This window comes from Rhinolophus sinicus, chromosome 13 (assembly GCF_057876585.1).
Source record: "Rhinolophus sinicus isolate RSI-liver-muscle chromosome 13, RSI-T2T, whole genome shotgun sequence".
NCBI classification, from domain to species: domain Eukaryota; kingdom Metazoa; phylum Chordata; class Mammalia; order Chiroptera; family Rhinolophidae; genus Rhinolophus; species Rhinolophus sinicus.
The window spans coordinates 55,234,271-55,259,865 of record NC_142513.1 but is presented as its reverse complement, the minus strand read 5'-3'; the positions used below and the strand labels follow the sequence as shown (position 1 = coordinate 55,259,865).

Below are 25,595 nucleotides of genomic sequence, written 5' to 3'. Positions count from 1 at the left end.
CCTTTGAGAAGAGCAAGCACTAAACCATAAAATGTTCCTGCCGAAAGAGACAGAAGGAAAAAGGCCTGTGAGAGCAGATTCCCTACACTCGTAAATACCAAGCAGTGTTTGTTCCTAGGTGACCGGAGAAAATGCATGGGGGACAGGAAGAGTTTTCTAGGAGCTTGCTGGGGGTGGGGAATGGGCTTGTACCACTTTCTCTTCCCCCTTAAGAGCAGGGCCCCCCTGCTGCAAGCTTTTGGGGCATTTTCCTTTAGCTCAGCCATCTGAACCACCCCCTGGCTTCTTGTCCACAGGGGTCTGGGTACCAAGACCGGCTGCATTCTGAGGTCAGTGTGAGGGCCATCCCAGGACAAAAAAGGAAGCATTGTTGAGGAGGCAGAAACTTTCCCTGTGATCCTCAGAAGGGCTCTTCTGAATGCTTCTTAGATGCTGGGGCTTCACCTGGGGGTCAGTGATGGAGCCCACATCACACAGTGCAGGACTGCAAGGCACAGGAAGAATGCACCGTGAGAGGAGGATTCGCATCACAGGCACAGACGACTGAAGGATGAACACTGAGGTCGGGAAAGGAGTCAGGGAGGGCGACCCTGAACAGGGCAGCCCAGAGGAGAGGTGGCCCAAATGAGGCTGGAGGCTTGGAACATCTTGGGGAGCTGTCGGCAGCTCTATCTGGCTGGAGCAGCGGCTCTGGAAGCAGAGTTTACCCAGAAGATCAGCACTGAGCAGATCAGAGTTGGGTTTGCATTGTAGACCCCTGCGGCTAGGATTGGAGAAGAAATGAGGGATCGCTGATAAGGATGTTGTCATTCTAGCCCAGCCAAGGCTGCTGTGGGGCCGGAGAGGCCTGGGTGGCAGAGAGAGACGGAGCACGCAGTGTCAGCAGGCTGCGGTGGTGGCCGCTGGTTATTGGGAGGGCTTGAGAATAGCATCATGCATAGGGGCGCTCCGGTAGACGGGGACCGGAAGGAGATGAGGTTCGATGAGCCGATTTGAGGGGAAGACACTGAGTTCAATTTGGTACAGATTGAGTTCGAGGTGTCTGCAGGTCATCTGAGGAGCTCCAGTTTGGAGTTCCATTGTCCCCTCAGACATAGGTTCAGACCTGGGGAACCGCAGCGGCAGAGCAGTGGCTGAGATTGCCCGGGGACAAGACAGGTAAATGGACACTGAGCCTGAGGAGTCAACAGTATTCGCATTTAAACTTTCTCACCTCCAGTGTCCTGACAGTGAGAGAGGCAGCTGAATCCCTTGTAACCAGGTGAGGACCGGTTTCGCTGTCAGGGTCAGCCCCGGACCTGTACGAAAACCTTGCTGTGACGCATCAGGCGTCTGTCAGCTGGCTCCAGTTTCTTGGCTGAGGGAAGGACGTTCGAATTCAGTGTGTTTAGTGTCAAAGTGGGTGTTCGGGAGGTGAATAAACATCTGACCGAGGAGATCATGGGGGCTACATCTTGGCCAGTGGGACCCAGGTCGTTTGAAACAAAGACTCTGCTCCCTATGACACATAAGCGAGTTCTTTCTTTCTCAAGGTCACCACTGTCCTTGTTCTGTCTGGAGTGGAGAGAAGGCAAGTTGTTAAACACTCAGAAGGAGGCATTGATGAGCTATTGATATCTGAAACCCAAGAAGCCAGCAGCATGTCAACAATCAATAGCTTTTCTCACCAGTTTAAGTGTCCCCGTCAGTTCTGCCTCAGACGCTTTCACTCAGTAATGACAGCTGTACCTACACACAGGGCTGTGCACCGGGCACTGAAAAGAAACGCACTGAAAAGAAATGCGTTTAAAGAATGTTGCTATTTGCTTTTGAGTGGAGCGTTTCATTTTCTTTTCGGTCATTGCAGGCAGATAATTATTGAGTTCAGGGCTAGAAGAGGTAGCCTTGTTGATTGCAAGGGGAGCGTGGTCAGAGGAAGGTCTCAGCTTTGTGACAATGGCTCCTGGAGGCTGAAAGGGTACAGGAAGTCCCCAAAGGCAGTGGCCCAGGAGGAAGGCAAGGTATTGGGGACACTGAGCGCTAAAGCTGCCTGGGCAAGGATGGGCAGTAGTCCAACACTTATTCTAAGGGGCGTTCATCTGCTAAGAGGATTGTATTCTATTTCAACTCAAACTGGTTTAAGTAAAGGAAAGTCATGTTATTGGTTCATGAGAAGCCCAGGGGTCAGCCAGCATCTGTCATGATCAGATGCCGGTGCTTGGATGTACCTGGATATGTCTCTCTCCATCCCTTTCCTCTTTCCTTTGCATGCTTCATTGTTGGACAGGTTTTTCTCCCACCGTGGCCACCAGCAGTGGTGGCTTCTTTCATCCAGCTTAGCAATATCAGTTGAAAGAAAGCTCTGCATAAAGTCCCAGAACTGAATCTCATTTGTGTCGGCAGGACCACTTGTCTACCTGTGGGTGAGTCACCGTAGCTACAGGCATGGATGCTTCCAGCGTGGGTCAGGTGTCTACTTGTTGAGATGGGAAGAGATGAAGTCAGCTGCATCCAAACGATATGCAGTGGGAATTGGAATGGGGGTGTGTGTTTCTCCAAGGAATACCAGGTTTCTGGATGAGTCGAATCGGTAAAAGCAAAACAATGGGAATCTTGCATTGTGATGGGGAAGGGCTTGGCAGCGGGCTGACAGCTGCTTTATAATTCTGGGTGATCTTTCTGTTCCCAGTGGGGCCCCAGTGTCATGAGAAGAGCCTGTTGGGGCCAGTGGGGCCTCTAAAGCCCAACTGTGTTACTGGGGTTCAGTTAGGACACTGGTTTTAGGGGTCTGGGACAGCAAAGAGGATGCCTGAACATTTCCAGTAGGTGGGAGGAGGCCAAGGCCCGAGCCTAGACTTGGGAGGATTTTAGACGTTACGCCGCAGTCTTGGAGGCTGGCGGACATGTGTCAGGGCCGGTGTGGCCGCCCAGCACGTGGAGTCCGGGCAACTCAACCCCACTTCAACCAGAGCCACACCTTGTATCTCTATTCTGCATAGTCCACGTGCTCTCCTCCTAGCTTTAGTGTGTGTTACATACCTATTAATTTTTTTGCCTACAGTGTATGTCAAACTCTTACAATTTTGGTACATTTTTAATAGTAAAAAAGTAATTGCAAGTAATTTTTATGGACTTAAATTTAATTTTGGATCCCAGCAAAAGCCAAAGCTAAGCGCTCTCAAAGCAAGTGTGGCTTCTCACCCCCCCACCTCCTACCATGGCCCTTGGTGTCACCAGCCCCATGGCCACCAGGTTAGAAGCTTGGGCGTTATTGATCATTGACCCTTCCCATCCTTCCCCTCCTTGCCTGGCCTGTCACTGAGGCGAGTTGCATCTCCTGACACGGTCCTCCCCTGTCAGTCCCTCTCCTCCATCTTTTCAGTTACTTCTGCATGGTAGCCTGGTGGTGGTGGCGCGGGGGGGGGGGGGGAGTGAACTGTGGGAGGTGGGTAAGGCATCACCCTCCCCATTTACAGATGAAGAAACTGGGGCTCAGAGGGGTTCACTAACCCTCTGCTTTTGAAGGTGCCTTTGAATTTTGAGGATTGGTGGTCATCTGGGCTTCCCCCAGTCTCTGGGGTCCAACAAGGCCAGTTCCCAGGGCTGAGGGGTTGCAGAATGCCCCAAAGGTCAGCTGCTTAGAAGCAGAGCTTGTGTGCAGAATTTAATGAGCAAATTCTCCAGAGCCAGCTGGAGACAGAACCTTTCAGGAGATTTGGAAGGTTCGTGAAGGCAGGTTTTATTTCTCCGGGCAGCTCTAGGTGTGTTTTCACCCAGTGGGCCCCAGAGGGGAGACTAGAGCAAACATTTTTTTTTTGGTCCTGATTGCTTGTGAAATTGAGAATATTTTTAGCAGGTTTGAAAGCTTTGGAGACAAATCCTATTACTCAGTGCCCTGCTCAGAGCAGCCACTCAATAAACCTTTGTTGAAGGTTGCTGAATGTTACTTATTGGCACAAATGCTCCTTCGGTGAATGTGCACATTAGGGGATTTGATGAAGATATCAGCCAGCCTGACCGTAAAAAGGAATCTTTATGATGCCATAAAAAGGAACATGGACAATAGCTAGAATGTCATCCGTGAGCGTAATAAATATTCCCTTAAGTTCCTTGGCCCATCAAGAAACCACATCACATGCACTTTCAAAACCAGTGGTCTGTTTCAACTTTATGTAAAATGCCAGCTTTTTATGGGAACCGATTGGGTTTGCAATTAACCGAAGGGCGCCATAGCCACGTGCACCTTGATTGATTTGTGAGGCACAGAGTGTGCGTTAGAGAGTTAGGAAAGGTAGCGCGAGTGACAGGGTTTTAAGCACTGCCAAACGCAGTCACTTTGGCTTCAGAGCACTATTTACTTTATGGATTTTAAGAAAGGGAACACATCTCCGATGGTGTGGTTGCTTTATTCAGTCAGTCGGCCAGCGTTTGCTGAGAGCCCGCTGTGTGCCAGATATGGCGCTAGGGACACAGAGTTGAGAAGCCAGAGTTCCTACCCCCAGGAGCTCACAGCCTAGGTAGACGCAGGCAATGACGAGAAAGCATCAGCAGGCCTCTGAGAGAGGCATGCTCAGGTCACCAGGAGAGGACAGGGCGGGGAGAGAAAAATGTGAGTTGGGTCAGGAAAATTGAGGGGTTCTTGATGCAGAGAGCAGGATGAGGGGCCTCTGGGCCCAAGCCAACGCATGGACTTGTTGGAGGACTGGGAATGTGGGGGCCGGAGGAATGGTGAGGGGAGCTGAGGCTGGGCGGGTCCCAGGGGCTAGAGCATTGTTTCCGCTTGGTACCCAAACTACTGCTTCACAGGGACATCTAGTTGTAACTATAATTCAGAGACTCTGGTGGTTTTGGTGGTTCGATTCTTTGTAACGCTGTGCAAGATACTTTTATTGCTTAAGGGTAGACTGTGCTTCAGAAAACATAGAGAATCAATGTTAGCCAGTATGTTAAAATGTTGCAGCAAAGTCAGGCTCTGTTGCTAATCAAACCCTGCTTGGAGGTGAGATGTTCTTCACGTACTTGAGCTTGCACAAGTACACAATATTATTTATGGATGAGACTGGCTCTGGGCTAGTCCCAACCAGCTGCATTTGGCATTAAGCAGCCAGCTGTAGGTCAGCCCTGCAGCTGGACGGGCTACGGAAGCCACTCTTTAGAAGGTGGTAATGCAGCTTCGGGTAGAGGGCAGACCACTGATCCATGCTGGGCTGCACCAGTGCCGAGACAGGTTGTCCTTACATGGAAATCTGTCTTTCTGAAGGCTGGAAATCAGTGACCCTTGTTCTGCCACCTGCAAGATCACAGAGTAAGCCTATCTTTCGTTATGTATTGTCATTATTTATAGCTTATGTTTTTATGGAGTTGATGGTGATAAAGGACGACACCTTTTTAGATATGTGATGGTAAATGCCCTCTAAAAATCCTCTCGTCAGGAAATGGCACAGCCTCCTTCAAAGACTCCTTCGATAGCAAGCTTTTCCTTTCCGTAAAATCCACAGTGTCAACATGCAGGTTTTTTGGTTTATAAAAGTAATATCTTCTTGCTGTAGAAAATTAGGAAAATGCAGACAATTAAGAGAAGAAACAGATAACCAGTTTGCTGGGCACTTTTTCCAGCCACACTCCCTCTGGACTGCCTCCACTGCTGGACCTATGATGGCATGCACTCGGCCCACTTGAATGCTTCAATCTCAAATTCTATTTAAATCCTGCCTTATTGCCTTCCTTCACTCAGCCCCAAACCAGGACTGCTGGCTCTTATTCCTGTTTGCTGTCCTGTCATTTCAAGTGCATTGGGACAGGGAACAGGGAAGGAAAGTGACCTTCTTTTACTCACCAGGCTGCGTGCCTCCTTTTCTGACTGGCTGTCCGTGGGGCACACAGAGGAATTATTTGGGGGAAAGCTGTAGCATTCCCTGTGGCACTGTTCCCAGATGTAGGAGACAGGTTCTTTTTACTCGCTCGGTCAACTTTCCTACAAACTTAGGTCTGTCCTGTTGCTGGGAAGGTAAGATGGGGTCACCCAGTTCCTTGCTCAGTGGGCTGCCCTCTTGGGTGGGGCCTCAGTCTCCTTCACAGATGTCATTCAACCCACAGGAAATGGCATGCATCTTTGCTGTGGCACATGGCAGGAGTGTGTGCAATCTTCTGTGCCTGTCATTGTCTTTTGTTGTACTGTTCAATTCAGTGTGCTCGTATTTAATTAGGATTTAATTAGCATCTTTGTATTTTTCTTTATTATTAAAATCATCCATTTTCCTGCCTGTGTCCTTTTTTCAGTTTTGGTCCTAAGGCGCTGCTAGATTTATAAAATAAATTGGATTGTAGTTCATCTTTTTTGTACTTTGGAAGAGTTTACATAAAGGGAAAAGTATTTGTTCCATGAACAATTTAAATAAATGCTCTGACAACAGCCTGACCCCAAAGCCTCTGTGGGAGAGGCAGTTCTTTGAAACTGGTTTGCTTTCCTCCATGCTTGTTGGTCATTGCAATTTTTTTGTTTACTTCTCTTGGGGACAAATTTACTAATGTGTGTTTTCCTAGAAAAGGACCCATTTCATTGAGACTTTCCAATAATACTAACCTAAAGTTGTACCACCATAATCTTTTACAGTTAAAAGAATGTATAAAAATAAAAACCCTTCCATATCTGTTGTTATGTGTCACCCTGGCTAGGCTACAGTCCCCAGTAATTCAAACACCAAGCTAGGAGTTGCTGGGAAGGTCTTCTGGAGAAGTGAGTGAAGTCTGTAATCAGGTCACTTTACACGAGGCAGGTGGTCCTAGATCACATGGCTGGGCCTGGTTCCACCAGTCGAAAGGCTTGAAGACCAGAGCTGAGGCTTCTCTGAAGTCGAAGAAATCCCATGTGTGGACGGCAGCTTCAGCCTGAGAGGTCCACCCTGACCTTCCTGCTGGCCTGGCCTGTGGATTTCAGACTTACCTACTGTGTTTCCCCGAAAATAAGACCTAACTGGAAATAAGCCCTAGCATGATTTTTTAGGATGACATCCCCTGAACATAAGCCCTAATGCATCTTTTGGAGCAAAAATTAATATAAGACTTGGTATTATATTATATTATATTATATTATATTATATTATACCTGGTCTTATATTAATTTTTGCTCCAAAATACACATTAGAGCTGATTGTCCAGATAGGTCTTATTTTTGGGGAAACACGGTAGTGAAACTCCCCCCCCACGTCCTCCCTGGGAGGTGTGAGTATTGGAAAAGACACCTTTCTGAAAGGAATTCTGGAGGGAAGGTGCACCCAGACTGTACTGTAGCAGGAGCACGGCACTGCAGCACAGCTGCTGGCCACATGTGGATGCCACCCCCAGGGGAGGGGACAGGAGGCATCACCTGCGACAGAGAGAAAGGCAGCTGTACTGATGGGCTCCCCTGGAGAGCACAGCACACAGGGACCAGGCTGTGCCTTTCTTGGAGCAGAGAACAAGCCAAACACCCTTGGCAGGAACCCAGGTGGAGACAGCCTCACAGAGCCATGGGACAAGGCTTTGGCAGTGGGAACAGTGTGGCTTTTGGTGGCAGGCTTCCTATAGAGATAGTGACTCAGAAGGATGTCACCTGCTGGGTTGATGGGCCCAGTGCAGGGAGGTTAAATGCACTGTACATCAGTCAGAGGATGACTGTCCTAAGGAAGTAAATGGGAAAAGAAATCTGAAGCTTTTAGCTTATCATGGGCTCAATCTGAACCAGTTGTGTGAAAAAACCAAAAACAAAACCAAAAAACTTGTAGGAAACGAAGAGTATTATTTCCCCTTCTGCAGTGTCTAATTTCTCCAAGTCAAATTGCCTGAGTTGTTTTATAAAGGAACAGTTGACTCAGATGTCCCAAGCTGAAGATTCTTGTAAGGAGGGAATAGATGACATCATGAATCAACCCAGAAATCTGAAATTGTTCATGGATATGATAGGGGTGTGTTGGGGGTCGGAACTTCTTTAAATCGTGTGTGTCTTCCTTAGGGAGCCTTTCCTTCATTCTACAAGCGTTGACAATCCGGGCAGCGTGTGAGGCACTGGGGCTGTGACGCTGACGAAGAGGAGCCTGACAGCTAACTGCCCGCGCAGAGACCGACGGGGCCACGGAATCACAGCCCAGTGAGGTGAGAGGTCTGAGGGCTGAAGCACATGATCTGGGGCAGAGGCTGGCCAGGCTGGGCTGAGAAGGTAGGAAATGGTGGGCACGTGTCACACACTAGAAGCTGTAGGAGGTGCTCGGAATTCAATAGCATGCAGGACAGAGATGGAGCTTAGGACCCAGGTGGGGAGATGGATGCTAATCAGTCACCCCGACAAATAGAAACTGCGCCTCCGGCCATGAGGTCATGCTTCCTGTTTAGCATGTGCCACTGAGCCAAGGTCCCGGTGTCCTGTGCAATTTCCATTCTGGGGGGGCTTACAGGTGCCCCCGGCTACTCCCCTGGATCGGACATTATCTGAGGAAGTGACATTCCCCAAGTAATGTCACTGGGTTAGAGTAAGCCCACAGGTTCTCTTTGACAGTCAGTTCCCTGTGACTAACAGGTTTAGCTGGTGAAGGTGGCGTGAGCCCTTCTGTTTGGCGGTAGAAGTACACCTCCCATAGTTCCCTTCTTTGGCCCTCCAAAGAGCTTTCTCGGCCCATTGTTTCTAAATCCTTATTAGCATTTGCTTCTTGATCCCCCACTGTCCCCAACTGTCCTATTTGTAACGTTCAACAACTGGTAGATGTGTAGTGCTGGTCTTTGGGGAGACGTCCACAGACCGACACCTGTGAGTTGTCTGGGGACACGGCTGGGTTGACGCAGGCACTCAGGCCAGTCTTTTCTCTCAGAATGGACAGTGAATACTTGGCCGGGCTCTGTGATGGACAATAGTCCTGTGTTTGTAACGCAGGGAGGAGGTGAAGGCACATTCTACTGAGGCTGGAACTGGCTAAAGCCAGCTTGTTGACTTATACAAATCAGTCAATAACTTTCGAGCAAAATTGAGAAATCATGGTCCAGTTATAAGTTGCCTTAGCTAAAGTAGCTTTAAACACACACACACACACGCACGCACGCACGCACGCACGCACGCACACACACACACACAGACTCACACAGTGAGAGAGACAGAGAGAGATTGATTGATTTGGGACAAAATTTAAATAAGCGTTTTGTGGAGAAATTGTTTTGGGGGTAGAAGAGGCAACTGAGTTGGGCCATTCAATGGGTTTGGTGAGAAATGTGCCTGAGGCTGTTAGTGAAGGTGGAGACTGATTGGTGGGTGCACTGGGCTGGCTTCAGGTTTCAATCATCCATGCTCGGCCCACCCTGATAAGTGTGAATAATTCCAACTTGACCTCCAATTTGTTCCCAGTCCTTCAAAAATCTGCGCTTCCCAGAGGCTTTACCCAATCAGTGTCTAGGCCTGAGATCCACCCCATTTGAGACATTGCCTCTAAAAACCCGATTTTCCTCATTGGAAAAGCTGCAGGTGAAGAAGTCCTCCCTTTTAATGAGTTCATTCACTGTTCTATCAGTTCAGCTAGGACCGCGATTCTCTTTGGGCCCTGAAGGAACAGATCCTGCTGTAGCATCACCTCCTAACTTTTCCTGGCCTTTTTTTCTCTTCCTGGGACTTCGGCCCATTCTATTTTTTCACTTCCTGGAGGCTCAGATTGAAAAATGTGTTTCTGATACTTAGTATCTTGGCCTGTGATGAGTATGTAGGGAGGCCCTTCTCCTCTAAATTTGTCTCAGGCTTTAGCATGTCAAAGCAAGTTGTAGTCAAGGTCAGCACAGCCCCAAACCTCCAGTCTGGGGGAGTGGGGCGGAGAGTGTTGACTCATTTGCACGATGAGCTCATGTACTACAGAGCAGCCCGCTCCATGGCTGGGCCTCCGCAAAGTGCCTGGAGGTCAAAACGTTGTATCCAAAAGCCATGTCTAAACATATCTATGGTAACTGGAAGGGGAGAAGTGGTACATTTTCCTTAACAATCTTGTAGAGTCCAAGACAAGCGTTTATTACTCTTCTTAGTGCTGGTTTTTCCTAGACTGGTGAAGCCCTCAACCTGCAGAGAGTCACAATTAGTTGTGCACCCATTTCTCTCTTCTGCAGGCTCATTTTGGCCCCAGAGGGCAGGGTCTGTGCTTTAGGTCAGTTCTCAGTCTCCAGGCTGGTGAGTGAGGCATAGTCGGCATTGATATGTGGTTGTTGAATGACTGAGTGAGTGTATAATGGTTAATTTTATTAACTCAACTAGGCTGAGCGATGCCCAGATAGCTGGGAAATCATTCGTTCTGGGTGTGTCTGTGTGGGTGTTTCCAGAAGAAACTAGCATTAGAATTGGCAGACTGAGTAAAGAAAATCACCCTCACCAGTACAGGTAGGTGTCGTCCAATTGTGGAGGGTCTGAGTAGAACAAAAAGGTGGAGAAAGGGGGAATTTGCTCTTTCTTTTTGGACTGGGCCATCTATCTTCTCTTGCCTGTAGACACTGGCACTCCTGGTTCTCCATCCTTCAAACTTGGACCGGGCGTTATGCCATCGGTTTCCAGAGTCTTGGGCCTTTGAACTGGACGGAATGACACCATGGACGTTCCTGGTTCTCCAGCTTTCAGGCAGCAGATTATGGGACTTCTCAGCCTCTGTAAAGGTGTGAGCCAAGTCCTATAATATCCATCTATGTATCTATGCATCCACCTATGTATCTATGTATCCATCCATCCATCCATCCATCCATCCATCCATCCTTCTCTTTTTTAAAAATAGCTGCTTTATTGAGATATAATTCACATAAACTTACTGTAAAATGATCTTTTTATACCATAACATTTTCCCTTTTAAAGTGTGCAATCCAGTGATTTTTAGTATATTTACAGTCTTACTTGATTTTTTTTTTTTTAAAGGAACAGTTAGGTTCCATTTAATTCTGGGAACAGATGGACTCAGTTTAAGGAAGAGTTTTTCTTTTTTATTGTGGTAAAATATACATACCACTTACCATTTTGAATTGTACCTAAGGAAGATTTTAAAAGTTTTGTTACATATCGTATCCCAAAGTGTGCAGGCAGGGTGGGGAAACACATGAGGTGAGAAAGACAGCACGAAAGCACTGGTTCCCAAAACGTCCGAGCTGAAGACCGGGTTTCACAATTCCAGTCCTTGGCAGACAGGTAGGTGGTCCAAGTGTACGTGATTTGTCAGGCATAGCCCTGGCTGCCTGCGTCTACACGAGTTTGACGGTGCCCAAAGTGACCTATAATCTGGTCAACCAGCCATGTCCATGGATCTCACGCTTGGATATCATGGCAATTCCAGTTGCTACACAAGTCGCTAAATGCTGGTTCTCAATTTGTGGACCAGTAAGAACAGGTCTCAGACCGGCCCTGGTCCATGAATCACACTTGAAGCAATACTGCACTAGAGGAAACTTCTAGAGAGTCAGTACCCTTCGTGTTCCCTTCCCAGTTCTCTTTGTTACACACAGATTCTTTTCTCCTAGAGGAGTCCCAAGTGTCTGAGTCACCTCCTGGGCTCAGCTGTGGCCTCTGAGTTTCCCAGCAAAGCCACTCTGCCATCTAATCCTGCTGACAGGCAGTTTAGAGCTAGAGCTGGCATGCAGCCACGAGCCTGTTGCTTGTCTGCAGGGCCAAGCCCTCCTGCACAGCCACACGTGGTCTCAGCTCCAGTTTCCTGGTCTCAGTGGAGATTCATGGATTCTCAGACACTCAGCAATCTGGGGACCAGGGGAAGAAGCAGAGTTAGGAGCTTCTGGGCTCTCAAGCAACAGTAAAGGCGAGGGCCGTGGCTCAATGAGGACAGTTACTGAATACAAAACCGTAATAATAGCCGAGTACTGGAAAACCTTTATTGAGATGTAGCAGTCAAACCACATGGTTGTTAAACAACCATAACTATGTCTTAAATGATCAGTTCAGCTGGTCTCTATTTAACATAATAGCTGCCTATTAAACCTAAATTAAGTACAGAGTTAAATGTCTCTAGGACACAAAAACCCCAAAATGACTGCCAAACCCAGAATGAAATCTCTAGCTGGAATGATCTAGCCGTGTGTCCGCTTGGTCTGGATATGCTCTGGTCTGGATAAAGCGGGGGTTCCATCTCACTGCCCAGCTGTCTGTGTTTGAAGAAGAATATTTCCCAGGGACGAGGTGGGGTGGAGGACCTGTATAGCAATATAGTTTGGTCCTGATTATGTCTCACACAGTTTTTAGTTTCATAGACATTCTCGAGTATGTCAGCAATACAGAAATGCCTCCAGGAAGAGCTGGGAGGTCTCTATGGCCTCAAATAGGCCAGAATGATAGTTAGTTCTTCACCTCTTCACTCCCACTCACCTGCCATACACAGGCCCTTATCCCATGGTCGGACCACAGTAAGAACCTTCCAGGCCCCCAACTTCCTTCCAAGCCATCCACTACCCTGCCACTATTCATGTATTCATTCATTCATTCATTCATTCATTCATTCTAGAAATACTGTGCATCTACTATGCTAAACATTCAGGTAACCATACAGTAGCAACAAACACAGATCCCTGGGGCTGATGTTTTGGTGAGAGAAGCAGCCATTGATCGGAGTGCTCTTTCTAAGAAGCAATTAGATCCTTGACTCTTTGGATCCTCTCTCCCCTGATTGCTCAGCTTCCAGGAATAAAAGACCATCTTTCTCTATCTTCTCATTTCCTGCATCTGCCTCCTTCCTCCCTGGAGGCCAGCCAGGTATGCCCCCTTAGATGAGTTTCTCAGGGCTCCTTTTGGACCACCTGCTTAGAAATTACCTGGGATGACAGCTAAAAATGCACATTCCTGGGCCCTTCCCACATCTACTGGAAGAGACTGGCAAAGTTAAGTATCCGTCAAGTTCAGGACAAGCAATGGATTTGATCTCTTTCTATATATAAGGATAGTTTCATTAGGATGGCAGGAAACTATTCTTGGGGGATGGCTTGGTTGTCTTCTGTGGGGTGGGGTTGGAGCTCTTCTCTTCCTCCCTCCCAGAAAACGTCCTACGTGTGTAGGCATTGTTGTTTCATGTAGACGACCAGATTGCAAAGGATAGGAACAAGAAATTACCAGTGTCAGCGATATAATCAGCTTTGCTTCCCACATTTTAATAGTGACTTTATTGACTCTAAATAATAGACTGGACACGTTTTCTCTGTTCATCCATTTACTCATTTGTCTGGGAAGATCTATGTTGGGGAGTAAGTTTTGCTTTATTGAGAAGACAGTGTGATCCATAATGAGAAATTTTCCGTCTTCACGCTTGTGCTGAGGACTGCAAGAGGGTAAGACTCCCGCTGATGGGGAATGGCCCTTGTCCCCTGTACTTCCTCAAGTCTGAATTACTCACTGGGAGTGGGGGCACGGCCCCCAACTCAATTGTGTGAGAAGAAGAAATATAGAATGGTGGATCATGTCAGCATATCTCATAGCTTGATGTTTACACAGGCAGAGGGGGAATCACACAATTTCAGCTAATTGTCCTAATCCCTGACCTGAGAGTTAGAAGAGTCTGAATTGCATCTTGGCTTTTCCTTGTACAGATCACCTTTACTCTCTGAGCCTCAGTTTCCCCACCTTTATAATGATGGGGATGGGGCTTAGGTCACAGGTGCTTCTAGGGAACATTTTGAAACTGTGTAGGGACATTTTGACAGTCACTGCAGTAGGGCAAGGTTATCCTGGCATTTTATTGGTACAGACGAGGGGGTGACAGCATCCAAGAGCACAAGGGTCTGGACTCCTGTCCCTCCAACGTTCTCTTCAAGAACACTTGTTTGTAATCACTTGGGCTTCGAATCCAATGCTGTTTTCCATACAAAAATCAAACCATTGTTTTATGGTTTTAATACTCACTGAACTTTCTAGAAAGGCAAGTACCATGTAAATGGAAGAAAGCATGTACTTTGTTTTGTTGGGAGCTTTACCGAGAAAAACTTAGCACTCTGAAGAATTGCGTCCCTGATGACAATTCATTCTTAGTGTTTGAGTGCCAGTGCAGCACTCTAATTCTGCGCTTAAGGCATTCAGTTTTGGTTGGTGATTCTATGTCTCTTGTTCATGTACTTATTTAGCCCTCACTTAAAAATATCATTGAGGAAGAATAAACTTGGATAATATGTCAAAACTAGATATAAGCAGACCGGCCCGGTGACTCAGGCAGTTAGAGCTCCATGCTCCTAACTCCAAAGGCTGTTGGTTTGATTCCCACATGGGCCAGTGGGCTCTCAACCACAAGGTTGCCAGTTCAATTCCTTGAGTCCCGCAAGGGATGGTGGGCTGTGCCCCCTGCAACTAAGATTGAACACGGCACCTTGAGCTGAGCTGCCTCCCAGATGGCTCAGTTGGTTGGAGCGCATCCTCTCAACCACAAGGTTGCCGGTTCGACTCCCGCAAGGGATGGTGGGCTGTGCCCCCTGCAACTAGCAATGGCAACTGGACCTGGAGCTGAGCTGCGCCCTCCACAACTAAGACTGAAAGGACAACAACTTGAAGCTGAACGGCACCCTCCACAACTAATATTGAAAGGACGACAACTTGACTTGGAAAAAAGGCCTGGAAGTACACACTGTTCCCCAATAAAGTCCCTTCCCCAATAAAATCTTAACAAACAAACAAACAAACAAAAAAACTAGATATAAGCATCTCATTTGTTCATTAGGTCTTTTAAGTATATTTGTGCCCGAGTATTTGCATATTGCAATTTATCTTATTATAAATTACTTAGCTTCTCATTTATAATATAGGACATTATGCTTATCTTTAAAAAATGATGTCTTTTGGTAGGTTATACATCTATAATTTCATTTAAGAATAGCAAAGGGGATCTTGCAAAATATTTGCTGTAAAAGTGGGATGTTGGGTCTAATAGGATCAGGCACCTTTGGACTGGATACTTTTCCGTTCTGATATTTGAGGAAAATGAAGGGACATCAAAGAACACAGAAAGGCCAGCCAGAACTCCTCACAAAGGGAGCGAGCAGCACACTAACGGAAGAGATTGCGTATGCCCTTCAGTAATGGCAAACCCCCTCCCACCCGCCCCATTCAAACTAATGCCAATTATACAGCTCTCCGTATCTTCATCTCCGCTGGGAGCTGAGTCCACCCTCATAATCTTCCCTGGCAACTGTTGCTAGGAAGATGCTGCTGCTCGAGCTGACCTTCCAAAGACTTGAGATCACGGCTGGTTGTTTCCCAGCTGGTGAGGATATCAAATTTGCCCAGCCAGAGTGACAGAAAAACATGCAAACAGAGCACAGCTAGCAACAACACACATAGGACAGTGATCTATTTGATTATTGGCTTCCATTCCTGGAGGCTAGAGAGGCAAAAAGGATCATTACAAATCTGTCCATTGCACTTTCTTGTTGTAACGGTGATGGAGGCACCACGAGAGAACCTGCAAATTTGACCCCTTTCGTTAAGTCTGTCGGCAGAGTCCATGGCTTACAGGCAGGTGGTACCCACATTTCACTGCTTCAACGTTGGCTGCTCCATTCTTGTGATGCAGCTTGAATAGTGATAATGATAGTTAGCATTCGTTGATTCTTGCTTTGTTCCTGGCTTTGTCCTAAGTGCTTTGGTGAATTACTTCGTTTAATCCCCACAGCAACCGTGTGATGGAGGTATCACAAGGTCCCCTATTGTACTAATGAAGACACTGAGCAATGAGAGATTAAATCGCTCATCTAGTCCCACTTAGCCAGTGGGCAGCAGCCCTGTACTTGTACCTGCGTCGTGCTCTATGCTTTATTCACTGATTTTGGTCTGACATATACAGATGACAGTGCATGCAGTGAGATTCATTCATTCCTCCCACATGTGACCCAAGCCTGTGTTTGCTGCCATGCTCACTGGGAACTTGGATGATGATGTCTACACCTTTCCCCAGGGATCTGAGAGTCCCATTCTGTACAGAATTGGCTTTCACTTCAGACTCTTCTCTTCAGTGCTTCTGGCTTCCCCAGAATCTTTTTGAACTTGTTGGGTCTCTGAGGAGTGGGGCTGGGGCGAGTACCTGGTGCCCTCCACACTGTGGCAGGATGTTCGGCCACACAGATGCTCATGAAACACTGGTCGATTGCTTTACCTTCCACGTTCAACCAGGGCTCCCATCCCAGGATGCAGACCTGGGATCAGGGGGGAACAAAAGCCACGCCGATGAAAGTTGGAAGCGAGTATTTGCCTGGTGCTAGGTAGGGTCAGACATTGCATCTAATTTAATCTGCAGGACGATGTAGGGTAGGCTGTGCGGGCTTGCAGTGTGCGACTGAGGAAGAAGGTCACTGTTCGAAAGGGAAGGCGTGGCAGACACACCTTTGTGGTACCTGCTTGGTACCTCTGCTTGGGCTCAGCTGGGCATTCACCCCAGGCTGCTAAATCTGCCATGAATTTCCACTTCTCTTCCTGACTTCCATTTGCTTCTGTTCAAGAGGATTTCGGTCTCAAAGACAGATGACTCCATTCCCTGTTTTCTTGGAAAGCTCCCCAGGAATAGACTGCCAAGCCCAGGGAGATACACATACATGCGAGTTACCTGGAGAAGTGTTAGCTGCCCCCCTAACCTCAATGCACAGAGGTTTCAGTTAATAACACTCATTGCAGACCACAATCCAATGCGATGTGCCAGTCTGCTACAGCCTCCTTTCAAGGGCGTTGCTCACTGACTCATTACATCTTAGGTCTGCAGGAAGGGGCTTGAAAACAGAATGAGATAGGCTCAGGGATATCATATTGGATCAGGGGAGAGCCACAGCCCTGCCCTGAAGGGTGAAAGTTGGATTGTTCTGCAATGATGTTCACATGATTCAGAAGATTTATAATAAAGGCTTATCTTTGTAGACCTCTTCACTGTTTCAAAACCAATGTCTTCCCCTAGGGAAGGCCAGTTTCATACTTATCCCCAGTTTGCAGATGTAGAAACTGAGGCTTGGAAAGACTGAACTATTCAAGGACCACGGTCTGAACCCAGGCCTCTGGTTCTGGATCTGATGTTTCTTCCCCTTAGATCACACTTTTTGACATCTCCACAGACAACGTGTTGTCTGTAAAACTTGATGAGACAGCATCCCTCTGTCTCTGAAGGACCTTCAGCTCATTTAAGGGCAAAAGGAGCTCTGGGTCAGTATTGTCTTTTAAAATTTGCCCCTCAATTCCAGGTGCTTTTTTTCTAAATCGAATTTGGTTTGGCAGTGATTAGGCTCACCTTGGTTTTTAGAACTTGTTCTCTGAATGTTGAGGAATTTCCTGATGGTAACATTGGGGCAAGGCAGGAGGAAGTTCTTGGTTTGTATCGAGGAGAAAAATCTGTATTTTTGTTGCTCACTTTGGATTTCTCTAGAGCGAGACCTCAAGTACAACAGGCACCGAGAAATCAGGTCTTCAGAGCAGAAAGGGAGATGGAGAGAAAAGTGGAGGGAGCTGGTAAGGAAGCCACCCTCTGCTTGGAAAGCTAAGCACTGAGGGGGCAGGAAACAGAAAGGACAGGAATGAGAGAAAGGCGAGAGAATGCACGTGTCAATTCACGGGGGCCCTACCAGGCCCTAGCCCAGAGGCTGGCTGAATATTTACCAAGATGAGGCAACTCGTTCTCAGTTACTGTGGGAATTAGGCTGAAAGGAGTGGAATGCTGAGTGGTGATCCTAGAAGTCCCTTAGGGAGAAGTGTGTCTGAAAGGCAGGGACCCTTTGTCACTCACACGCCTGGTTTTCCTAACGTGCATGTAGCTTGTAGAAAATAAAGGAACGAATTGGCAGATTCCACTACCCGCCACCGCCACCGCCACCATCTGAACCACCTCTTCTGCTTTCTCCTTCACCACCAGCACCATGGTTGCTACTGTCACCAGCATCTCCACCACCACTGCCGTCACCACCTCTCTCACCTCCACTACCATCCCCATCAGTGCCTCCTCGGCATGTGCCAGACACCACAGCGAAGGTTTCACTTGGGTTTCATCCTTCCAGCACTCTTTCTCAGTAGGAGTGCTTAGGCCTCTGTTCCAGTGGAGGGAACTGAGGCTCGGAGAAATGAAGTACTTCGCTCAAAATCACACAGTGGAAGTCTGTAGAGGCAGGATTTGAACTCTGGCCTGCATGTTCTCCTGGTAGACCAGGCACGGGTGTTTGGAAAGCTACACCTTGGGCACGAGGCACACGCTGGGGCTGGTTTTATTACAAGTGGGTCTGAGAATTTCCTTGTGGCTGTGACCAGACCCGACAATCTGTGCTTCCTTCCTTTCTCTGACCGCTTTCGCGGAGTCTGGATCATATGGCTTTTCAGGTCAGACAGAAATGTTTTATGGCCCCTCTTTTCTGAGCTTTGGATGTTACTGTTTGCACACAGTTCTGGAAGCAGATGGAGTCTGATAGAAATCCCAGATGATAACTGAGACTCAAAAGCTCTGAAAACACCCATGGAGCATAAATACCTCCAAGTTTATGAGAGAGAGAGAGAGAGAGAGAAATAGACAGAGGGATAGAGAGACACAAACAGAGGCAGAGAGATAGAGGAAGAAAGGGAGAAACAGAGATACACACAGAGAGACAAACAGAGACAGAGATAAAGAAAGGTAAAGAGACAGAAAGGACCAGATGACAGCCATTCACTATTCATACTTTGGGTCGAGTTGTGCCAGAACCATCTCTGGGCCTTTGGGTCACCTGAGCCAATGCATTCTCAAAAGTGTCTGTTCCTTGCAGCTGAAAGAGTATGATGGAAATATGTAAAGCATGTAGCCGAGCATCTGGCATCTAGTAAGTGCTCAAAGGGTAACTATTCTTTTTGGGAACAAGAGATATCCCTCCCCTAGTCACCGCTTCTTAAAATGCCTCACTGTCATTTTCAAATTGATGTATCTATATTTCTTGTTTTAAAAAGGATCTTACTGTTCAGTATGAAATATAACAAGGTGGTTTTGTTAAGGAACAGAAAGCCAGGACGTAGAGGTTGATGTGGAATGACGCAGGGCCTCTTTTCCTGGGCAGTGGGAGTGCCAGGTCACACATGAGCATGAGTGATGGGGAGCGGGGGGTGTCCCTGGTGCCTTTTCTTGTGGTGGTTCGAGCTCTAACCAGGACAGGCGGCTGGCATTAAGGAGTGCCCACCGGGCACTTGACCTTTCCCTCGGCTCTGCCATCTCATCCTAACAAGAACCAAATTGGGAGGCTGTGTTGTCCCCCCTCCTTCCTGTAGTGTCCCCCTCTTTCCAGAGGAGGAAGGGTGGGGACAGCTAAGGAATGATGGCATAGGATTTGAACCCAGGACTTTTCTGGGCTCAACACCACTTGACGTTTCCGTACCGTCTTGTTTCCCTCAGCAGGGTAGGAGCCCCAGACAGGAGAGGTAATTTTTCCGAAGTAAAAATAGCGAAAAAGGAACGCACAGCCACGAGGAAAGCCAGGCCGCGTTCCTCTCTGCCCGCTCGGACAGGGCACGGCAGGCATCTGCCTTTGACTGGAACGGACCACGGCCCGGCAGAGACAGCACACATACCTGTGGTCCGGGCCTGCTTCACACCCCGAGAAATGCCATTTACAGATGGGGAAGATGGAGCAAATGTGAGAAGCCAGGAAGGAGAAAAGTCAACAGACGCATGGCCGGCATCCTGGGAGGTAGGGTCACAGCCCGGGGAGAGAAAATAGGCCTCAGCCACGGGTCAGGGCAGAAACACAGAGGCCCCAAGGCCTGGTTTGCTGGAAGGAAGCACGCTGGGCTGGGCGGGCGGGGCGGAGAGGTTTGCCCTGTGTGCTGTGGCTTTAGAGGAAGCCCGGCGGCCGGAGGCAGGGCTTCTGTGTTGGAAGAAAACAGGAGCGTGTACCTTTCAGAGGGGCCGGGTCCCCAGAGTGTCAGGCACCGTGCTTCCTGCCCAGGCCTCCCACCAGTGCAAACACGGCCTCGGCGGGGAAAACACTGACCAGAATGACCCAAGGAAGAGATGCACGGGGTCCTGGCCATCACAGGGCTGCCTCGGGCCATGTGTCTCCTCTCTGCCTTTCCTAGTTAAAACCATGTTGTTGACCTGCTGCTGCTCTGAGCTGCTTGTCTGGATGCGGACGTGCCTTCCAGTGGCTTCTCCCACAGTCTTGGGACGGGCTAGTTGTTTACCACACAGCCCTGTTGTCCAGGGGCAGGTCTTCCGTGCCTCCACAGATCCCCTGTTGTCCGTGAAAACCCTCATTTGGGATTCGTCAGCGATTTTAGACAAGGGCTCGGGGGCCAGGCTTAGAACCTCTGTTTTTCACTTGTCACTCACTTGGCCCGCCACTCCATTCACTCACCCCGTAGATGGATGGTAGGCCTTGCAGCTGTGTGCTGAATATTGGGCAGGCCCAGCTCCTCGTTTCCCGTGGCGTTTGTCCTACTTCAGTCTGCAGAGGGCTGCCTGCCTCCTGTCTCGGTGCTCTGGCTGGGCTCAGTGGGGGGGAAAGAGGAGCAGAGAGCCTGTCCCATGGCCTGGCCCATGCATCTCAGGCCCCAATGCTGAGCTGCTGAATGTGTGCTCAGCAGGGAAGCGTGGTTTGCTGTGGGCCCTCATGAGGGAGATGGAGGAGAAGGCCGTGAACCTGGGCCTTCTCAGGCAGGGCTGGGGTCGCTGGCATCACTAACTCCTGGGCTTTTCATCCTGCTTCACTCTGACTGACTCTGTGACAAAAGTTGCGTGATGCCCACTAATCGTCAGTGTCTAGTGGAAGGAGCGTAGCTTATTCTGGTAAGACTTCTTGCCAGAAGCTGCAGAAGACTGATACCCATGAAACAGGCCCTTAATTCCATTCCTGCACCCCCAGCAGGCAGCACTAATCAACGTGCTGATCTGATGGTCTCTCTCTGTCTCTCTGTCTCAGGAAAGCCAATACCTGCTGAAATTAGTGCAAGGATTAAGCCAATTTATTATGTTGCCTTAGTCTTTTTGGGCTGCTACAACAAAATACCACCGACCAGCAGCTGATAAACAACAGAAATTTATTTTTTGTAGTGCTGGGAGCTGGGAAGTCCAAATCAAGGCATGGTTGTGTCTTGGCGAAAACCCTCCTGCAGGTCACAGCTGGTGCCATCTCACTGTTTCCCCACGTGGTGGAAGGGCTTAGGGAGTTCTGGGGTCTCTTTTATAAGAACACTAATCCCTTCTGATCTCATCACCTCCCAAAGGCCCCACCTTTAACGCCATCACGTTGGGGGTTAAGATGCCAACATGAGAGTCTTACGTGGGACATAAACATTCAGGCCATAGTAGGGCTTTTATGCTGACCCAAGCTCAAGGTCCCAGGACCTCATTTTTCAACAAGTGGTACTTGAGCCAAGTTAATCAGAATCATTAGGACCCCAGCAGCTTGTTTAGAATGTAGATTTCCGGGATCCACCCCAGGGCCATGGAATCAGAAAGTTTGGGGTAAAGGCCTCAGAATTTTCATTTCAAAGAAGTTGCTCAGGTGACTCTTCTACAGAGATTGCTATTGGTAAGCCCTGTTCTAGGGACCAGAACTCACACTGCGTGTTTTTGTTTGTTTGTTGTTTTTTTTGGCTGCAAGTTAGAGGGAGGGTGCTGAGTGCTGTTAGAAAGTCTTCATACCCCAATAAATTAAAAAAAAAAAAAAAAAGAATACAAAAAGTCTTCATGAGGCTGTCTGTGCAGGGCTAATTCTGGCAGGGACAGTTGTTTTCAGGTAAAAGGTCTCGTTCTTGCTGTTCCTCCCTGTCTAATAAATTGTTGGCTCCTGGTGGGCATAAGGGGAAAGATCAGGTGGGAGTTAAAAGCATAGGCTCTGGCTGCCTTCTGCCCAGGTTCAGAGTTCAACTCTGCCACTCACTAGCGGTGAAACCTTGGGCAGCTTCCTTACTTCCTTTTGCCTCAGTCTCCTCATCTGCAAAATGGGGATGTTTATAGTCCCCACCTCATAGTCCATTATGAGAATTAGGTGGGTTACTATATATTAAGCCCTGAAAACAGTACCCAGCCTGACCCAATAACTCAATAAGTGTTAGCTCGCTCGCTCTCTCTCTCTCTCTCTCTCTCTCTCTCTCTCTCATTTTTTCAGAAGGAAAGGCCTTTATAGGTTATCTTGTCCATTCTTTGACTTTTAGAAAGCACAGCATCTTGTAAAAGCAAAACATGCCTCAGTTAATAGCTTTCACTGTCAGTGTGTTCTTACTTATTTCTGGCCCAAATGACTGCTGAAAAAATTTCTTAGGAGAAATGGACAGCAGTGGACACTAGATATGGTATGAACTTCCTCTGCCTCAGTGGCTCGTAACCAGAGGCGATTTTGCCCCCAGCCCCAGGGACATTGGCAATGCTTAGAGATATTTTTGGGTTGTCACAGCTGGTAAGGGTTGGGGATCCTACCAGCTTCTAGTGGCTACTGCCCAGGGACATCTTACATCTTCCAGGGCACACGGCAGCCCCCCAACAAAGAATTATCTGGTTCCACAAGTCAGAAGTGCAGCAGTTGAGAGACTGGCATCTCAACAGGAGGCAGTCTTTAAAGTGGGAAAGATGCGGACTTTTTAGAGTCCACGAGACAGGGCTTTGCCTCTGAGACTTCATGTGTTTGCTGTGTGGCCTGGAACCAGTTCCCAACCCCCCGCAGACACTGCATTACCCATATGAAAGCCTAGAGATTAATAAAACCTACTTTGAAGGGTAACTGTAAGTTATTTGAGCTAATACACATAAAATGCCAAACACAGTGCCCAACACATGGTAAAAACTCAAGAAATATTAATTCCTCATTCCTGCCTTCAATGGAAAACGATTTTTCATTCTCTCTTCAGCCTCTTCCATCAGCGTGAAGATTCCTGGTGTGCTTAACCAGCCATTGTTGGTCTCATTTTTCAATTCTTTAATCATTTTTGTGGTGCTCTGCTGAATTCTGTCCAATTTTCTCAAGTCCTTCTGTTGTGGAACTAGACTCAGGCTCCCCAGGGTCAAGGATTGGGAGAATTATTGCAAAATTCCTACACCGACACACCCTTTCTACCCACGTGTGTGCCTTCTGACTGGCAGCCTTATCTTGCTGACACATCGTAATCTGCTCAGCCCCTTGGGTCTTTCATCTACCTCTTTATAGATATGCATTCCTTCTAGTTACACAAGTTCTTTGTCTCCCAGGTGTTTATGATGAAGAATTATCAATGAATATTGATAAGGAGATAGAAATAATAATAGAGAGTTCAGGAGGGCAATATAAACAGGCACAAGAAAGGTATAGTTAAAAAAGAAAATACCTAGGGAGGCATTTGGTAGGAGAGAAAATAGCTAAATGCAGAGAGGATTGTATAATTTGTTGAAGGGTAACTTCGGGTGTTACTAACCAGCCTTCCTCGTGCATTGGAGAAGTGATGTAATGGGGACGCAAGCTTGGTCACATGGCTTGACAGGACTGCCGGTCCAGCCCTTTGGAGTCACAGCCAGTCCTTGGGAATCCCCAGTGTGGAGCCCTGAGGCCTAGCTCCCTGGCAAGAAGCAACAGAAGAGGCAGACCTGAGAACCTGGGCTCTAGAATCAGACCTTATTTTGATCCTGGCTTCACCCCTTATTACTGCATTGAACGACCATAAGCAAATTATCTCCCTTTTCAAGACTCTGATTTTGCAAGGGTGAAATTTGCCAAATTAGCAGTACTCGTGATACCTCCTCCTAGGAGTGTGTGGCAAAGCCAGGCACATAAAACACTGCAGGCAGGGCTCGATCCCATAAATGCTCAATAAATGTTACTGATAAAGAAGATGATGATGGTGATGACGGCGTGATTGCCTTCTCAGAAATGTCTGCTCAGGTTGTCTTGTCTGGTTCTATACACACACACACAGGACTGCATGGCCACGCAGAGCTAAAATGCATGTATTTGTGCATATACACAGCCATGTGATGTACATGCACACGGGTGTTATTTTAGCTTTTCATGCACATGCAGTCACATCCCGGAGCTGGCTTACGTGCATCTCCTCCCACCTCTGGACTCAGTCATGTTAGTAACTTGGCTATGGTGGGGATATTTTATAGTGTGGAAATTGGTGAAAAAACCACATCAAGGTGTTTTTCCTCCTCAGAGAGCCAAATTACAGGCTGTGTATACGTACCTTGCATCTCCAATTAGACTCTGAGTTTCTTTAGGGTTCAGAGTGCGCTGTTTTCACTCTTTGATCCACACATGGGTCCTCTGTTTCTGTGTAGTAGGCTTCAAAGGACAGTATGAGTCCACAGGACGAGGGGTGAGTAGGTGAAAGCCACGGAGAGGAGATAGCAGAACCGGACTTAACAAAAGGGCACGAGAAAGTTGTTTCAGGAAAACTGGTGAGTGAGTAGCTAGGAAGGGGCTGAAGGATCAAGAGAGGGAGTGATTGGATGGATGAATGGCTTGGTGATAGGAAAGAAGAGATCTAAAAATAAAAAACCCAGAGTGAAAACGTCATTTAGGACACGAGTGGATTCCACATGATTTCAGACCACTGCTCGTAATGTATTTTTTCAGTTCCATTCTTTTAGATGAGTGGCATTTGTTTAAAATGTTGAGAGAATTAAGCAATATTTTCTAAGAGCAACAAACAAACAAACAAACCCCACTGGAATCAGTTTAATGTCCAGGAATAGCAGGTTGGTAAAGTAAATAGGATTCGTTCTTTTTATAGAATACTTTGAAGTCATAAAAAATGATGGAAATTTCCAATAAAGTGCAGTCAGAGCAATGATAAAGTGCATGGAAAACTAGGATGGTATTACTCACAATATTAAGGGGCAAAAGCAGGTTGAAAATAGTATTTGTAATCTCATTTTTGTAGAAGTACATATGCATAAGGAAAAGTCTGGAAGAGCATACATTACACCACTAAAGGCAGTTACTTCTGGCAGGGTGACTTTTTCCTCCCCTTTTTGCTTTTTGGCATTTTCTGTTTTTTTTTCTATTCATAACACTTCTTTAATTAACAAATGAAAACATTTAAAATGTGTTTTCCATCTCTCTAAGTATATATTATGTATTTATATGTTATATATAAATTTGTCTTTATTGACTTTTTTTAAAAATTAAAGTTTATTGGGTTCTCCTTTCATCACCGTGTATTTGATCCCCTTTACTCTCATTTCCCCCCTTACTCTCTGGTAACCACTAAACTATAGTCTGTGTCTTTAAGTTTTTGTTTCTTTGTTTGTCTCCTTCCTTTGTTGTTTTCAGTTTTATATCCCACATACCAGTGAAATCACATGGTTCTCGACTTTTTCTGTCTGACTGATTTCGCTTAGCAGAATAATCTCCAGATCCATCCATGTTGTCGCAAATGGCATTGTTTCATCTTACGGTGGAGTAGTGTTCCATTGTGTGTCTTTCCTAACTTGTAAGGTCCTGCTTCCTTAAGATGATTAGCAAACTGGTTAGGAAGAGATTGCGGGCTCTTAAAAGAGTTTCTCTGACTTGCAAGTTTATCTATTAATATATAAAAAGTCTTATCTTGCTTTAACAAAGCACAGTTATCATTCTTGAACACTTAGCCAATGGCTTTGATTGAGAAAAAGTCAACTTCACACGAAATTGGGACCATCCTGGAGAATTACAGCGTCTGCATCAGCACGGGGGAGCCGGCATGTTGCATTGTTGAATGG

At 47.2% G+C, this 25,595-nt stretch overlaps 1 long non-coding RNA gene across 1 annotated transcript in view; it reads left to right on the top strand.

The window, feature by feature from the left end:
* The first annotated feature begins 5,831 nt into the window (after window positions 1–5,831).
* LOC141568302 (uncharacterized) overlaps window positions 5,832–25,595 on the top strand; it is a 38,477-nt gene continuing 18,713 nt past the window's right edge. Inside the window, exons 1-2 of the long non-coding RNA XR_012491427.2 lie at window positions 5,832–5,986; window positions 7,970–8,109. This is a non-coding gene — a long non-coding RNA (uncharacterized LOC141568302). The remainder of the gene's footprint in view (window positions 5,987–7,969; window positions 8,110–25,595) is intronic.